Genomic DNA, 15250 nt, shown 5'->3' on the forward strand with positions numbered 1-15250 from the left:
ACACTAAGTTTACTAGTACACTTAAGATATTGCATGAAAGACTTCGACATCCTCGTTAAGTCATGATACAAAAATTTATGCAAAATTCAAATGGTCATTCATTGAAAAACCAAAAGGTATTTCAATTAGGTGAGTTTTTATGTAATGCATATTCTCAAGAAAAACTCATAATTTGGCCATCGCCAGCCAAAGTTGGGAATGAATCATGAATGTTCTTAGAGAGAATACATGGAGATATATGTGGACTTGTACATCCTACATGTGTGTCGTTTTGTTACTTTATGGTAATGATTGACACATCTATTAGATGATCACATGTGTCTCTATTGACAACATGAAATACGGTTTTTGCAAAATTCATTTTCTCAAATACTCAGGTTAAAATCTCAATTCTCTGATTATGCTATAAAGAAGGTCAGGCTTGATAACGATGGTAAAGTCACTTCACAAGCTTTTAATGGTTATTGTATGTCAATAGGAATCAATGTTGAGAATCTGGTTCCTCATGTTTATACACAAAATGGTATGGTTGAATCTTTGATTAATGGTTGCAACTCATTGCTAGACCGTTAATACTATAAACAAAACTCTTAATTTCTATATGGGATCATGCTTTATTGCATGCTGCGGCATTGGTCCAGATTCAACCAATTGCATATAATAAACATTCCATTTTACAATGAACGTCTGGCTAAGAGCCAAACGTATCCCATCTCCGTATTTTTGGATGTGCGGTTTATGTTCCTGTAGCCCCACCACAAAGAACAAAAATGAGGCTACAACAAAGATTGGATACATACGTAGGTTATGCATCTCCAAGTATAATTTGGTATGCATCTCCAAGTATAACTAGTGATATGTTTACGGCATGGTTTGACGATTGTCATTTTAGTGAAGATGAATTTCCAGCGTTATGGGGAGGTATTAAACAAGTATCAAAAGATATTACATGGTATACACCATTTTAATATATCTTGATCCCCTTACAAATCAACGTGAGCTGGAAGTTCAGAAAATTGTACATCTACAAAACTTGGCAAATCAATTACCATATTCGTTCACAGACACAAAAAGAATGACAAAGTCATATATTCCAGCTGCAAATGCACCATCAAGAGTTGAAATTCCTAAAAAATAATTTGATGGAAGCAAAGCTAATGAACATAAGATTCAACTAAAGCGTGGAAGGCTAATGGGCTCTAAAGATAAAAAAAAAATCTTCAAAAGAAAAAGAAAATTGGTGATGAAAAGGTTCAATAAGAGCCAAATAAAGAGAATAGTCCTCATGATGATACAGAAAAATATGAGATTTCTATTAACTATGCCCAAGATGGAATATTATGGGCTAGAGATAAAATCGAGGATGATAATGGTATATTTTCTTTTTCTGTATTAAAAGCGATCTATTATGAAAAAAGATGATTCAGATCCAAGGTCCGTATCAGAGTGCCAACATACACCTGATTGAGAGAAATGAAAAAAAGCTATGAAAATTGAGTTGTTCTCCCTCAAAAAAAAAAAAAAAAAACTATTTTGACCTCTTGTTAGTGCATATGAAGATATTAAACATGTTGGTTGCAAGTGAGTATTTGTGCGAAAGAGAAATGAGAAAGATGAAATCACACAATATAAAGTCCGACTTGTTGCACAAGGTTTTTCTCAGAGACCTGTAGTTGATTATGAAGAAACATATCCTCCGGTAATGGATGCAATTACATTCAGATACTTAATGAGAATTACAGCTTCTAAGAATTTAGAAATGTACCTTATGGATGCAGTGACAACATCTTTGTATGGATCGGTAGATAATGATATATACATGAAATTCCCATAAGGATTTAAAATTCTTGAGGCAGTAGACTCAAAGTCTTATGATATATGTGCAATCATTTTACAGCGATCACTTTACGGATTAAAACAATCTAGGCACATGTGGTATAATAATCTCTTAAGCGAATATCTATTGAAGAAAGAGTATGTTAATAATGAAATATGCTCATGCGTCTTTTTAAACAAATCTTCATTGGGATTAGTGATCATTGATGTTGTAACATCCGCGAACCGGAATCCCGGTTTGGGAGGTGCATCAGTCGATGCACTATGTGCATTGGTCGATTCAAGGCCGGTTTGGTCGCGAAGCGAGTAAGTTAAACGTTGCGTTTTGGGGTTAGGGAAATCCTGGAATCAAATATAAAAAGGATTTTTGTCGTCTTATAGCCGATTTTAGCCATTTTGAGAAGAGGAAAAGAGAGGAAGTCGTTGTTGAGGATTTTGGAAATTTTATTGTTGTTCTTGGTGAGATCTGTAGCTGGGTTCGTGTTAGGAGCTTGCTAGGAGGGTGTTTTCATTGATTTAAAAGTCTGCATCTTCTTGGCAAAGGTGAGTGCATGACCCCATGGCTTATCTAAGCTTGAGATTTCTCTGATCTTTGTGTTTATGTGTTATATGGGTGATTTCTTGGTTTGTTGGAGTGTTTATGTGTCCTCTGAGGCTTTGGGAAGCCTCTTTGTGGAATTGGAACGTGTTTTGGTGGTTTAGGAACGGAGATCCGGCAAGGAGCTTCAGAGAAGATGATGCTCGGCATGTGCATCGGTCGATGCAAATGCGAGGACGGTGCGATTTGACCTAGGAGCATTGGTCAATGCCATGATATCTAGGAGCGAAGAGGATTGTCTCACTAAGTATTTATGATAATACTTATATATCTCAATTGTTGTTTGTGGTGTGCAGGTATGTGACGTGGAATCATGGCGATGAGGAGGAGGATGATCTAGGGTCTCGTTTGTGTGTTGTTGGTTATATTGTTTATGTTGGAACCTTGGATTTTGATAGGGTTATGTTAGGTTGGTGGATAGAATGGTTAGGAAGGATATTGTATTGGTGATTATTGTTATATGTTTTCCGCTGTGCATGTTATTGGTATTATGGTTGGTTGGTTATGTTATGTTGTTGGTTTGTTGGTTGGGTTGTAATTAAATATTATGAGGTATTTAATTATGTTATTACTATTTAAAAAAAAACGGGTCGGGTTGTTTCAGTTTGGATGGTTAAGTGGATGGTTTAGAGCGGGTTAAAAATTTAATTGGTTGGATTATTTTCTTGTTGCTTGATGCATGATGTCGTGAATAGAAATTGATTATGAGTAGTTAGTCAATTTGTTTGTGGTATGGAGTCCTATTATCATCCTCTTTGAGCCTTCAATGAGATTCCACGGTAAGATGTGTGCTTTGTGTGCGGTTTTAAAATTTGTGCTTAGCCTTTTGTTCTGGGTAGTGCAGATGGTTAGAGGTGTTGTTGTTGCTGGTGTGGACGTGGACGGGGTCGTAAACGCAGGCGTGGTCATGATAAAGGCAGAGGCCTAGTGGTTAGTGACACCGTGGACCAGAGTGTGATAACTAAGGGCGTTGGCGAGTCGCAAGTCTTCCAGGAGGGATCCACGAGTGTGGCCAGTGGTGGTGCTTATAGGACCGTAGCCGCCGAGGGGGTCGGTGTGGGCGGTGTCGGTGCCCGAGTGGCTGGAGATGCCAGGGTTCCAGGTGTGGGAGTCCCAGGAGGTGGAGTCCCTGGAGGAGGCGTTGATCTTGCGGACTTGTTAACACGGGTGTTGGAGAGGTTGCTGGCAGTGGCACCGGCTCAGGCTCAGGTAGTGCCGTAGTGATGGCGGAGGAGCAGCAGCCAGTGGTTGCGGATGTGGGAGCTCATTTTCGTTATGTGTCTATGTTGTGGGAGATGTGTAACATTGATACTGAGCGGTTTTCGGGTGGTTCTGACCCTACCGTTGCAAATGCGTGGAGGACGAGAGTGGAACGTAACTTCTAGTCTCTCAGATGTACTCATGAGTTTTGGATGGACATAGGGGTCCACAACCTGATCGGTGATGCTCAGTTGTGGTGAGTGGCTGCTAGGACGGTGCAGAGGGAGATGTCTTGGGCTGACTTTATGGAGGAGTTCAACCGCAAATATTTTCCTAGAGAGGCATTAGACCGGTTGGAGGTGCAGTTCCTGCAGTTATCTCAGGGGACTCGGTCAGTGCGGAAGCTGGACGTAGAGTTCAGTCGACTTTTGATGTACGAGGGTCGGGCGATGGAGTCTGAGGATGCTTAGATCAGGAGGTTCATGAGGGCGCTTCGGAAAGACTTAAGGGTCCATTGCAGAGGGAGGAGTTATGCCACGAGGGCGGAGCTAGTGGAGACTGCAGCTAAGATCGAGGAAGACCTAAGGGAGCAGATCGTGGTGGTTAGCCCAACAGTTCGGACAGAGGAGACATTAGAGCCGAGCATTCCGAGCAAGGGTATCAAGTCGGAGCAAAGGCATAAGAGGAAGTGGGAGGAGACGTCGGTGACAAACCAAGGCGGTCAGGGATGCTACGGGTGCAGGAGCATGGATCATAGGTTGGCAAGCTGTCCCAAGAGCAGCGGGACGCAAGGGAACATTCGAGTGTGCTTCTAATGCAAGGATGCTGGACATATCATGTCTCTGTGTCCGAGGTTGCAGCAGCTGACAGTGGGAGGGGTGCAGCCGAAGGAAGGGCCGAGCACTAATCCCGGAGTTTAGATTTTTTGCTGTTTTGATTGGTTTTGTTAAGTTTTTCTTTCGGTTTGGAGTTGTAAACGTTTGTTGCACTTGAGGATTTAATAAGATGTTTAGTTCTTATGGAATCTTAATGCGTAATGGTTGAATGTTTATGAAATTATAAAAATGGAAAGTTTCCATAAATAGACAGTTTCTAAAAATGAAAAGTTCTATGAATAGTTAGGACTTGTTTATTTTTGGAAAGGGGATGTGAAATGCCAAAGTGGCGGGAATGTTTAGTGGATGACCTGAAGAGTAGTCACAGATGAANTCAGGGGACTCGGTCAGTGCGGAAGCTGGACGTAGAGTTCAGTCGACTTTTGATGTACGAGGGTCGGGCGATGGAGTCTGAGGATGCTTAGATCAGGAGGTTCATGAGGGCGCTTCGGAAAGACTTAAGGGTCCATTGCAGAGGGAGGAGTTATGCCACGAGGGCGGAGCTAGTGGAGACTGCAGCTAAGATCGAGGAAGACCTAAGGGAGCAGATCGTGGTGGTTAGCCCAACAGTTCGGACAGAGGAGACATTAGAGCCGAGCATTCCGAGCAAGGGTATCAAGTCGGAGCAAAGGCATAAGAGGAAGTGGGAGGAGACGTCGGTGACAAACCAAGGCGGTCAGGGATGCTACGGGTGCAGGAGCATGGATCATAGGTTGGCAAGCTGTCCCAAGAGCAGCGGGACGCAAGGGAACATTCGAGTGTGCTTCTAATGCAAGGATGCTGGACATATCATGTCTCTGTGTCCGAGGTTGCAGCAGCTGACAGTGGGAGGGGTGCAGCCGAAGGAAGGGCCGAGCACTAATCCCGGAGTTTAGATTTTTTGCTGTTTTGATTGGTTTTGTTAAGTTTTTCTTTCGGTTTGGAGTTGTAAACGTTTGTTGCACTTGAGGATTTAATAAGATGTTTAGTTCTTATGGAATCTTAATGCGTAATGGTTGAATGTTTATGAAATTATAAAAATGGAAAGTTTCCATAAATAGACAGTTTCTAAAAATGAAAAGTTCTATGAATAGTTAGGACTTGTTTATTTTTGGAAAGGGGATGTGAAATGCCAAAGTGGCGGGAATGTTTAGTGGATGACCTGAAGAGTAGTCACAGATGAAATGATCAGTTCTCAAGGATTTTTGATTGGTGATGTCACGGTGCTAAGAGAATATGCGGATTCTAAAAATGGGAAGTTTTATGAATAGTTAAAGCTTACCTATTTATGGAAAGTGCGGTTGCAAACAAATAGAGAGTTCTATGAATAGTTAGAACTTGTCTATTTTTGGAAAGGGCGTGTGTAAACACACAAATGGTTGAGATGTTTTAGAGTTGGCCTGAAGAGTGGTCATGGTGGTGGTGATATTCCGGTAAGGGAATATGGTGGTTGGTAAGACATTGCGATGTTTTACGCGAACAACGGGAGGTTGTTCCGGTCGAGAGATGCTTATAGACGTTAGGACTTGTTTGCTCATGAGAAGATGATTAGTTCTCCTAGGGTGATGATTAGTTCTCCGGAAGAGATGATTAGTTCTTCTAGGGAGATGATTAGTTCTCCTCAGGGGATGATTAGTTAAGCTGATGCACCGCGGGCTTGATGGGTTGCGACCCTGAGAGCGGCATAGGAGATGATTCGTTCTCCTAGGAGATGATTAGTTCTCCGGAGGGGATGAGTAATTCCCCTGGTACCGAGATCTCGAGGGTAACGATCCGAGAGTGAGACGGTATGGCTCGAGAACGACGGTCTGAGAGTGCAGGCAGTGCAGTTCGAAGGTTGTGACCTGAGAATGTATGAGTGAGAGAGCAAACAATGTCTAGAACGTGGTTATGAGCATAGTGACTGGATGTAGACCTTGGAGATCGGGAGTGATCTCGTTTTTTGGGTTTTGCTGACCAGTGGGGTTAGGGTTAGGTGGACCATTGGGTCACGTAGATGTGAGTCCTGTTGCGATGGTTGCACGAAAGACCTTGACTGACGGTGTTCAGTCCGGTCGGAGAATGTGTGGGCCGTGGTGACGGTTGCACGGAGGTCCTTGGTGGAGGGACGGTGTTCCGAGATTCGAGGATGAATCCTTTTTAGTGGGGGAGAATGTAATATCTGTGAATCAGAACTCCGGTTTGGGAGGTGCGCATCGATCGATACAAGGCGGGTTTGGTTGCGAAGCGAGTAAGTTAAACGTTGCGTTTTGAGGTTAGGGGAACCCTGGAATCGAATATAAAAAGGGTTTTTGTCGTCTTATGGCCGATTTTAGCCGTTTTTGAGAGGAGGAAAAGAGAGGAAGCTGTTCTTGAGGATATTAGGAGTTTTATGGTTGTTCTTGGTGAGATATGTAGCTGGGTTAGTGTTAGGAACTTGCTAGAAGGGTGTTTTCATTTATTTAAGAGTCTGAACCTTCTTGGCAAAGGTGAGTGCATGACCATGGCTTATCTAAGCTTGAGATTTCTCTAATCTTTGTGTTTATGTGTTATATGGGTGATTTCTTTGTTTGTTGGAGTGTTTATGTGTCCTCTGAGGCTTTGGGAAGCCTCTTTGTTGAATTGGAACATGTTTTGGTGGTTTAGGAACGGAGATCCAGCAAGGAGCTTCGGGGAAGATGATGATCGGCATGTGCGTCGGTCGATGCACCTTGTGCGTTGGTCAATCCAAATACGAGGACGGTGTGATTTGACCTAGGAGCATCGTTCGATGTCATGTGGAGGCGTCAGTCGATGCAATTAGGGTTTTCGTGTAATGTCGAGTATGCATCGGTCGATGCAGTGCTAGTGTCGGTTGATGCAGTGCTAGTGTCAGTCGATGCAAGATAGTCTTTCATCGGTCGATGCAAGCTTGTGTCGGTCAATGCAACCCTAGTTGGTGTCGGTCGATGCAGATGTCCTGGCTTGTTTGTTAATTGCTATTTAATGGTTAGAGTACCTCAATTGCTTGTGTGTATAGCCCAGTAAATGGGAGAATTGCCTCACTATGTATTTATGATAATACTTACGCATCTCAATTGTTGTTTGCGGTGTGCAGGTTTGTGACGTGGAATCATGGCGATGAGGAGGAGTATGATCTAGGGTCTCGTTTGTGTGTTGTTGGTTATATTGTTTATGTTGGAACCTTAAATAGGGTTATGTTCGGTTGGTGGATAGAATGGTTAGGAAGGATATTGTATAGGTGATTATTGTTATATGTTTTCCGTTGTGCATGTTATTTGTATTATGGTTGGTTGGTTATGTTATGTTGTTGGTTTATTAGTTGGGTTATAATTAAATATTATGGGGTATTTACTTATGTTATTACTCTTTATAAAAAAAAAAACGGGTCGGATTGTTTCAGTTTGCTTGTAACGCCCCGACTGCCACCTCTTAGTGGACCTCATGTTCAATCCCAGTCCATGGGCCCATCTTACTTCACTAGGCCCGTGAGTCCATTAATATCTGACGGTTGGTTTGTTACGTCCGGGAGGGTTTAAAGACTTGTTTACCGTCACTACAAATAACCACATGATCTTTCCATGTGTTTTGTCCTCACTCGCACAGTTCCGACAGTCACTTCCCAGAAAGTCACCCATCCTGAGACTACTCCAGCTCAAGCACACTTAACTAAGGAGTTCTCTCAGGACTCTTTACCGAAATAATAATTGCACTTTAGTGACATAGGTGGCCAAATCAATTCATTTAAACCTCTCTGCAAGTCTCTGAAACCGGGGTGTCACAATTCACACCACTAACAGATCGCAACGTCCTCGTTGCGCACCAAGACCGTCACCCCCAATGGTGTGAGCCTGCTCGACTCCACACGCATCTGGGTTCGGCTCGGATACCACTTGTAACGCCCCACCTCTTAGTGGGTCCCATGTCCAATCCCAGTCCATGGGCCCACCTTCCTTAATGGGCCTCACATCCTCTCATTAGGCATGTAAGCCCATCAATATCCGACGGTTGGTTTGTTACATCCGGGAGACTTTAAAGACTTGTTTACCGTCCCTACAAATCACCACATGATCTTTCCCTATGTTTTGTCCTCACTCGCACAGTTCCGACAATCACTTCCCGGAAGGTCACCCATCCTGAGACTACTCCAGCTCACGCACGCTTAACTCTGGAGTTCTCTCAGGACCTTTGACCGAAAAGATAAGTGCACTTTGGTGACATAGGTGGCCAAATTAATTCTTTTAAACCTCTCCGCATGTCTCTAAAACCGGAGTGTCACAATTCACCCCCATTAAAAAATCGCAACGCCCTCATTGTGCACCAAGACCGTCACCCCCGACGGTGTGAGTCCACTTGACTCCACACTCGCCTAGGTTCGGCTCTGATACCACTTGTAACACCCCGACCGCCACCTCTTAGTGGGCCCATGTCCAATCCCAGTCCATGGGCCCACCTTCCTTAATGGGCCTAACGTCCTCTCACTAGGCTCGTGGGCCCATCAATATTCAACGGTCGGTTTGTTACGTCCGGGAGGCTTTAAAGACTTGTTTAATCATCACATGATATTTCCCTGTGTTTTGTCCTCACTCGCACAGTTCCGACAGTCACTTCCCGGAAGGTCATCCATCCTGAGACTAATCCAGCTCAAGCACGCTTACCTCTGGAGTTCTCTCAGGACCCTTGACCGAAAAGTTAAGTGCACTTTGGTGACATAAGTGAAAAGTTAAGGAGATTGATGATGCAAGAACTCATATGAAAGAAGAGTTCGAAATAAAAGATCTTGGAAAGACTAAATTTTGTTTTGGACTCCAAATAGAACATTTTCAAGATGGAATCTTTGTCATTAATCATATAAAAAAAGATTTTAAAGCACTTTAATATGGATAAAGAGACTCTTTTAAATACTCCAATGGTCAATAGATCTTTGAATGTTGAAAATGATCCATTCAGATCTTGTGAAGATAACAAGAAAATACTTTGTCCCAAAGTACCTTATATGAGTGTTATCGGTGGACTCATTTACCGTGCAAATTTCACTAGACCAAATATAGCAGTCGATACTAATCTACTTGCAAGATACAAACCATCTTCCACTCGCACACATAAGAATGAGATAAAACATATTTATTGTTACCTTCAAGGAACGATTGATTTGAGTTTATATTATCCTAGAAACTTCCTGTTTGGTCTAGTTGGTTTTGCAGATGCAGGATATTTATGAGATTCACATAAATCTCGATCCCAAACTGGATACATTTTCATAATTGGAGGAACAACAATTTTGTGGCGCTCATAGAAACAAACATTGGTCGCCACTTCCTCAAATTATGCAGAAATCATTGCCATTCATGAAGTATGGAGAGAATGTGTATGGTATCGATCTGTGACTAAATATGTACAAGAAACAAGTGGAATAGACAGAATGTGTATGGTATAGATCTATGACTAAATATGTACAAGAAACAAGTGGAATAAACATCAAATGAAACTACCCGACCAATTTTTTTTCTTTCTAAATATAAGAAATTCTCTAGTGATCTCATACTCACTAACAAACTAACATCAATCGATTTAAACAGCGGAAATAACCAACACTAAACCAATAATACTCCAATAGAATAATAACCAATAAACCAATGAATCAATAACCAATAACCAGCAATTTCATAAAGCAAATAACCATCATCCTAACATCACTCTAATGATCCGACTCTAGCAACCTAACAGAAGCCAGACATCAACCAAACGAGCCACTAGAACATTCTCCTCTTCATTGCCTTGATTCATAGATCACATTTTGCCTTTACCTGCACCATAAACAATAATTGAGATGCATAGGTATTATTACAAATACTCAGTGAGACAATCATCCCGTCTACTGGGCTATACACACAAGCATAGAGAATTCACAGATGAACCATCAATAACCAACACAATCAAACCAGGAATAAACAAGCATTAGCCGCCTGCTGACGGAGCAGTGTCGACCAACACTTGCCACCTAGTGTGGACCGACACCTGCCACCTGGTGTCGACCGACACCCAAATGGTTTAATCCTAAAACAGTTGCAAATAAACAAGATTACGTATAACAAATAACAAATTAACCACTTGAAAGTTAAGCATTAGCAAGACATGTTCCAGACTTAACATCAATCCATAACTCTCAAATCAAAACCTCCTCCATGTACTACGCTATTGAGATTGGACCACCTTGAAACGATGATACATAACCAAATTCATAAAATTTCAGATTTTTATAACAAGTTTTACTACTATGTAAATCAAAATGTATGAAAATTAAAGTTACCTTGATAATACTCTTGTGGTGCTTAACGAGCTCAGAATCAGGTGTGATTCATGTATGAAAATCAAAGTTACTATGATTGTTGATCCTTTTCAACAATGACAAATGGAACCTGGACAAAGCGAAGGATATCAAAATCAAAATGAGTTTGATCATGGATAGAACCAAAGTTGAAAGCTCTGAAGCTGATAAAGAGTGGAGGCAGACAAACTTAACCTTTCTCATAAAAAATCACCAGAAATTTTGTGTCCGGAGAGATTAACACTTGTTCTTGTGACTCTCATCATCGGAGAATTTCCGCTTGACGACTTCGTGAACCACAAAGATCCGCTGATCATGGCTAGTCCCATGATCAACCAAAACATAGAAACATATCAAATTCAATTCAAATATGTCTTTAACACACAACCAAAACTTATTCAATCTACCAATAAAAACAGAGAAACTATGGCTAAAATTTACACAAAATTTTGATATATAAATTAGAATATAGCTCCAGCTTAGGAGAGTAAACAGAAGAAAAGTAATGTGAAGGTACCTAGTAACATTCATGTTGGTGCGGGATTTAGCACCCCCATCATACCGGTCTAAACCAGAAAGATAAATCAATCATTTAACCGAGAATCCGGTCTAACCTTAATTTTAGTGGACGCCTTGAAGCCCAGTCAGATTGGAGGGCCCAGCCCCGAGGATGAAGAGCCGACTTCCCAGTTCGCCTTTTGACCGACCTGGCGAGAAAGAAGTAACTTTTCAAATCTTGGTTAAAATTATAAGGAAAGTTAATATATTCTGTAATCTTGTAAAGCGTATAAATAAGGTGAGACCCTCCCATTGTAAATCATCCAGCAATTAATACAAAAACTCTTTTTCTCTTTGTTCTTGCAAAAACCCTAACTTGAGCCCTAAGAGATCTAAACCCCCTTTCCGATTTCAAGCTTTGATCGAGTTTCTTGAGAGATTACTTCTTTGAATTTGTTTCCCCCATCAAACAAATTCATTGTAGAAACTAATTGGCGCCGTTTGTGGGGACGCAAAGTCGTCTTTACAAGTTAGTCTCTCAAAACAGCACGACCAAAAAATTTCTTCAAAGCCTACGACAATGTCTCCAGTTTCCAACGACGAAATCATCGGCACCTCCTCAAGCGTATCCGTTGTCACAGGCCTTGCACCTTCTCAGGGCGACACAGAAGATCAAGGTGACGCTCCAACTGTGCAGGCTACAGCCGTTTACGTTCGTCGTAACACCACCACGTCGGTCAACCTAACCGACCTCCTGGCTGAGACCGGACTCGAAGGGGAACCTAGTCAAGGAGCGAGGCGCACTCGCGAACAACTGGTTAACCTCGAGATGGAGCATCCGGATGAACAACCCTTGAACAGGGAAACGATGCGCGCCACCGAGCAGTAACCCGGGGCCTGAACCAAGGATCTTCCTGATCGCACTACGACGGTGGTACAAAACCCTCAAGTCGTCTCTATGGAAGATTTCATGGTTTTGTTCGACACCATGACAAAGGAGATCTACCAGATGATCTCCGACACCAACCGCAGAGTCGATGCGGTCGTAACCCAGACGACCCCATCGCCACTCTCCGCAGGGCAATCACCCGTACTCAGGACAGGCGATCTCACGCGTTGTCTCGATTACTCGGACATACCGACGGTCAATCAGTCGGAACGAAGGACTCTTCCCCTGCAGGCAACATCGAGTATCCGGCTGTCAAACCAGAACTCACAAATTCGGGAGACCTCAGCCATCTAGGTCGCCCCCTCGACCAACAAAGGACCTTGCCTCGAGATTGAGGAAATCCAGTCGCAGATTCGCAGCATGAGCTCGCTCCTCCACCGGGCTATCAGCACAGCTCCCTAGATCGATAGGATTGTCGAGGTCACTCGGCGAACTCCTTTCACTCAGCGGATCCTTCAAGCCGCCATACCAAATGTCAAGTTATAGCTCCCGACCTACCTCGGAGAGAAGGATCCAGTCCTTTTCATGACATCTTTAATGGCGACCGTAGCCAAGGTGCGATTTACAGACGAACAGAAGAATATTGGATACTGCCAGCTGTTTGTTGATAGTATTTCCGGTCCTGTCCTAACCTGGTTCACGAGGCTTGAGTCAAACTCGATTGACAACTTCACCCAATTGTCAACGGCTTTTCTCAAGCATTATTGAATTTTTATCGAGCGAGTGTGACAAGTTTGGACCTCTGGGAGATGGCCCATGAACCTGGCGAGCCCATTGGCAGTTTCGTGGGCAGGTTAAAAGAAAAACTGTCGAACGTCTCCGTCCTAGAAGACATTGCGATCGCCGCTTTTAAGAAGGGTCTACTTCCCGGTTCACCCTTGCGGAAGGACATGAACATCCGAGAACCCAATGACCTCGATGAAGCACTACATCGAGCCTCCCGGTTCGAAATCGTGGAAGATGAGGACGCCCGGGTTGCCGCCAAAACAGTGATCACACCCCCAGCCCCCATAAGGGCTAAGTATCGGAACGAATACCACGAGCCCCGAAAGCACCATGATCCTCAGGACCAAAAGAAGGGCGTGGTCCATGCAGTCTCCACGGTAGATGGCCAAAGTAAGCCGACGCCCGACCAAAAGGATTTGTACTGCGACTTCCACATGATACACGGCCACTCCACGCACGAGTGCAAACACCTGAAGAATTATCTATACAGAAATTATCTTTCCAGCGAGGTCGAGGCCATCTTTCAGCCTAAGAGTTTCCGTGGGGGTAGAGGTCGCCGCGGAGGCTGGCGAGGTGGTCGATCCAATGGTGGCCGTGGTGCAGGAAGAGACGGTCGAGGCTACGCGAACAACGGCCCGGCCGACGATGTTCAACAACCGGTGAATAAAGTACTCACAGATCATCAAGAGGAGATGCCCAAGAGAATGAGTTACCTGGTCCCCCCAAGCGACAGTGGGGGCAGAATCCCGAGCGTGTCAACTACCCCCTCCGAAAACGAATAACTATGATAATTGGACCACCAGAGGATTGTACTGACTCCGTTCGAGCGTTGAAGAAGAGGGCGCGTCAGGTTTGCAGCTTTCAGACGACCTCAAACGAGCATCCGCTCTGCACAGACCCATAACATTCACACCGGAAGATGCCAAAGGAATCCGGCATCCTCACTCGGATCCCCTGGTCATAGAAGTAGCTATGGGCAAATTCGACGTCGAAAGAGTCCTAGTTGATACTGGGAGTACCGTAAACATTTTGTTCTGGCGGACGCTGGAAAAAATGGGTTCCACGCCCAAGCAGGTGAAACCTGAAACCCGCACATTGACTGGCTACGACAGGACAGCTAAGATGTCGATGGGCGACGTCAAACTAAGTTTGTGGTCATCAATGCACCGCTGATTTACAACGCCATTTTGGGGGCGCCATGGATATACGCAATGCAAGCTGTGCCTTCAACGTACCATCTCTGCCTCAAATTCCCGAACGTAATAGGGATCTTGACGCGCTACGGCGATCAGAAGATGGCCCAAACTTGCGCCATAGTCGAAAAGATGCAGAGGAAAAAGGAGTAGGCATAGCAATTACAGAGAGGGGACTACCTTATCAGTCCCCATAAGCCGGAGCAAGATCTGCTCAAATCTCCGGAGTGTCAGGTCGTCCAGGCAAACATCGACTCCTCGGATCCTTCAAGAACCTTCGGTATCGGAGCCGAACTGGATGGCCATATTAAGATGAAGCTCATCGCCTTCCTGCAATCTCGATCCTCCACATTCGCTTGGTCCGCAAAGGACATGGTCGGGATTAGTCCCGACGTCATCTGTCACAAGCTTAACGTTGACCCTACGTTCAAACCAGTCAGACAGAAGCGTAGGCGTCTTGGTCCAGATTGGGCGAAGGTAGTCCAAGACGAGGTCGAACGGCTACTCAAAGCAGATCAAATAATGGAGGTTCAATACCCTGATTGGTTGGCTAACCCAGTCGTGGTTAAAAAGAAGAACGGCAAGTGGAGAGTCTGCGTGGATTTTACCGACCTCAACAAGGCGTCCCCTAAGGATAGCATACCCTTGCCGCATATAGACCGTCTTGTCGAAACCAACTGCTCTCGTTCATGGATGCCTTCTCGGGATACAATCAGATCGCCATGAGTTAGACAGATCGCGAAAAAACGACATTCATCACGGATTGGGGAACCTACTGTTACAAAGTTATGCCATTCGGGCTAAAGAACGTCGGGGCGACCTACCAACGATTGGTGAACATGATGTTCGCCGATCTGCTTGGGTGCACTATGAAAGTCTATATCGACGACAAGTTGGTCAAGTCCTTGATCGTGGAGCAACACGTTCAACATCTCGCCGAATGCTTCGACATTTTAGACCAATTCCAGATGAACCTGAATCCGAAAAAGTGCACATTTGGGGTCACATCAGGCAAATTCCTAGGATACATCGTTACCAAACGAGGAATAGGCGAACCCCAAACAGATTGAGGCCATACTTGGAATGCCA

Source organism: Camelina sativa, chromosome 15 (genome assembly GCF_000633955.1).
Source record: "Camelina sativa cultivar DH55 chromosome 15, Cs, whole genome shotgun sequence".
NCBI classification, from domain to species: Eukaryota; Viridiplantae; Streptophyta; class Magnoliopsida; order Brassicales; family Brassicaceae; genus Camelina; species Camelina sativa.